Source organism: Musca vetustissima, unplaced genomic scaffold (assembly GCF_032173495.1).
Source record: "Musca vetustissima isolate MV318-11 ecotype Yass unplaced genomic scaffold, APGP_CSIRO_Mvet_v1 utg3678, whole genome shotgun sequence".
NCBI classification, from domain to species: Eukaryota; Metazoa; Arthropoda; class Insecta; order Diptera; family Muscidae; genus Musca; species Musca vetustissima.
In genome coordinates this window covers 543814-547375 of record NW_026878205.1, presented here as the reverse complement: position 1 = coordinate 547375, position 3562 = coordinate 543814, and positions in this window count along the sequence as shown.

The following is a 3562-nucleotide window of genomic DNA, read 5'->3' as shown; positions in this document are numbered from 1 at the left end:
ACCCCATTTTCCAGGGTGTGTGGCTCAATTTGCTGGTTTCTGCGTTGGCACAGACAATGTTGTCGATGATGACGATGATCAGGATGTTGATGTGATGGTTACAGACATCCATCCCAAATGAATAAAGGAACTGCTCTCTTATGCACAGGTGACATTAAAATCAAAGCAATTTCCTTGAAGGTAAAGCAACATGGTTTCATTTTTTCGTTCTTGCAGTGCCACCGAAGGAAATCAAACGAATGACATTTATTTATGTGTGGCGAGTAAATCCGACATTTATAAAATGTACAAAACCAATCATATGCTTCCGTCTGGAGGAATCCTGCGAATCAAGCGTAATGCAATTTGCTACAGCATAAAGTTCTGGAATGTTACTGGAATTTAGTTTTGAAATATTTAAAAGAGGATACTGTAATCTGATTTTGAGATCAGTATTAGTAAATTCTATATATCTTTCTATTTCCTAGAATTTCAGTCAATAAAAACATATTTTTAATTTAAAAATATTCGTTAAAAATCCTAGAAGTAGTAGAAATATGTGTTCAAAAATTAAATTTTAACAGACAAAAGGACATGTCAAATCCGTGAGATAAACACACATTTTTACGTTTGTAATTTCAATGAATTCAAAAAAAGTGTGAAAGAGATTGTACGGCTTGGGAACAAAAGCGGGATTTTTTCAAAATAGTGTCCTTAGTTTCAATACATTTCTTATTGATTTTCGCCTAGAAATTAAAATTCGGTTACGACAAAAAGTTTTCGGTTTCCTGGAAGGCATGAAATTATCCGAATTTATTGATTGTTGAGAAGCCTATTCATAATAAGGCATTAAATGTTTGCAAATGAACAAGGATCAAAAATTAAGACGAATATTGATGAATTGCGACAAATTAGCGCATTAAGTTGATTAATTATTCCTTAGTAGAATGGTATAGAATAGAACAGGTTCTGCTTTCCACAGGACATCCTACATATCACATGTGCAAGGAAACCATTGTTTTTTTTTAACATTTTCCGGGTCCTGTGGTTTCTAAAGCGGGGAATTACAATTGCCCACCGAGATCGTGTGATTTAGCACCACAACAATTTCTTACTTTAGAGCCACGTCAGCCACGTTTGGTCACCTTACTGATATTGTTTTTATACCCCTAAGGTCAACTATATATTAAATTTCTCATTCCGCCTGTAACACCTCGAAATTTTCACCGGAAACTCCATAAATTATATATACTCTTGATCACAATATTCTATGTATATTTTGTATGTCCGTCTGTCTGTTAAAATGCCGATGTCCTATTCGCTACATAATATATACATCACTTAACTCTTTATTATATAGTGTGCACATACATATATTAAAAATGTCTATCATTCCATTATTCCTTTTTTCAAATTTTTTCTATTGCAAAAAAAAAAAATGGTATCCATTGAGCGAACAACGATCCAATTTGGTTTCCAGGGATTCTATTTTTCTCCAGACAATCTTTACTCATCGACAATGTTCACGAAAAGGACAAATGTGCCATCACGTTTGCCTTTAAAGACATTAAGTGTTACAATAATTTAATCCCTGGTGAGAGGATTTTTTCTTCTCATGTAACTATGTATGTAAGTGCGTGTGGTTAGTACCTAATCATTCTGGTATCTAAGCTAGATTCCTTGAGTATGTATGTATGTACTAAAGTAGAGATGTGACTATTTGGCCGTGCGTGTCCCAGTGATGATGATCGTCTTGTAACATGTCCAGGGGAAGACAAACATGAGTTGTCGTCGAAATGTCGTGTCCTGACGTTTTGCCAAAGAACTTTCAAAGTAAGAGTTGCCATGTAACCGTATATTTGTCTACATACGTGTACGTGTCCTTCTTTTGCCATGCAGTTTATGGCCACTTGCCTGTCGGTTGTTTAGAACGTCCACATCCATGAATTCATTTTGGTAGACGTTCAACATCCGGACATTCATCATCCACCTCCAACCATACATTTTCTTTTACTGAATACGTATGTTGGCTGATTCGTTCGTAACATGTACGTCTGTCCGTTCGTCCGTCCATGTTGCCCTTTCGTTTGTCGAAGCATCAATCTGTCTCCTTGTTTTAAATGAAAAACTTTTATTTTATTATTAGAATTTAGCCGCAAGGATTTAGTAACGGTCATAGCAGCGTCATAGCTGGTAACACAAGGATTCGGGGGATGTGAGCATTTAGACATGGAAGTGTCGATTGTGGATAAGGGAATTACACTGCCATCCATACATAGATGAATTTCAGTTGTGGCGATTTTTTGTTGTGCTGTCGTCCATCGTCCAACATGGGGTAAGATGATGTCGGTGATGAAATTTCATTCCTCCAAATGCTTCCAGCAACATATGGCAAGTAACTCTTTAAACGTAATTATTGCTGCAAATTGATTTTGTTACAATTCCAAATTTGCTGAGATGGAGCCGGCCAAACTTGATTCGGTGTAGCTGGTTGGGTTTTTTCCAGTTTTAGTTTTTGGGTTTCGACTTTATTAGTTCGCCAACAGCATATGACCATCATAGCTTAACGCTGATGTTCACATATGTCAACGAAGAACGTCTATCCCTTCCGGTGGACTTTGTGCGTTCAGGGTGTTTATTTGCAAAGTTTCAGCCAGACCCGCCATCACCCACACACCACTCGCACACACACACATAGAGAATCTCATATAGTGCTTTGCAAATCTTTATTGGAAATTTGTTGCTATATTTGTGTGTGCTCGGCTCGGCATTGCCTTCATTCGCTGCGGGTCACATTAGGTGCTCGTTTAAATACGTGCAAATATGTGTATTTTCTGATCTCGGTAAACATTCTGATTCGAAGAGAGTGCCCGGACACCAACACGCCACCTTGCTGCATGCATGGACCATGGACACAATTACGTCGAATGTTTGCTCAAGGACAAGCCTTACATGGTGAATGATATTGTCTTTAGTGTATCTCTTGGAAAGTGATGCGTTTACTTGCATTCACATGCGTGACAAATGTGAGTGTGTTTGTGTGTGTACTCGCACTGACATTGTGCAAGTGAAGTAGGTTTGTGTAAATATGTACTCATACACATGTACATAGGTCAAAGATTCTCGTAAATAGTCTTGCAAATCAAATGTACATAGTTTGGAAGCAATTTTCAAAGCTGTTGAGGACAAGGCAAATTCCAAGAAGGAGGCTTTATTGTAGCTTATTGGCCCATACTAACAACTGGCTATTGGAGTTGGTGTGTGTGTCTGTGTGTGGATCGTGTTGCTGACATGGAAATTGTAATTTTTGGGTATTACTGCTGCCATCAACTGCAATAACACCAAAATCACTGCAGTTATTATATAAGTTAGTAGTTGATTTATAGATGTGAAAAATTATTTTCAACTATTTTTATTCCTGGTCTATGGAATCGAACTGATATTAGTTAGATTCCGACAAAAAACAAAAATGTCGTATAAACCCTAAACCACTTTCCGAATGCTAAAATAATCTTTCATTTGCATTAAAATACATATTAATCATATTAGTAGGGAAATTATGCACACAAATTCTAAAAATTGA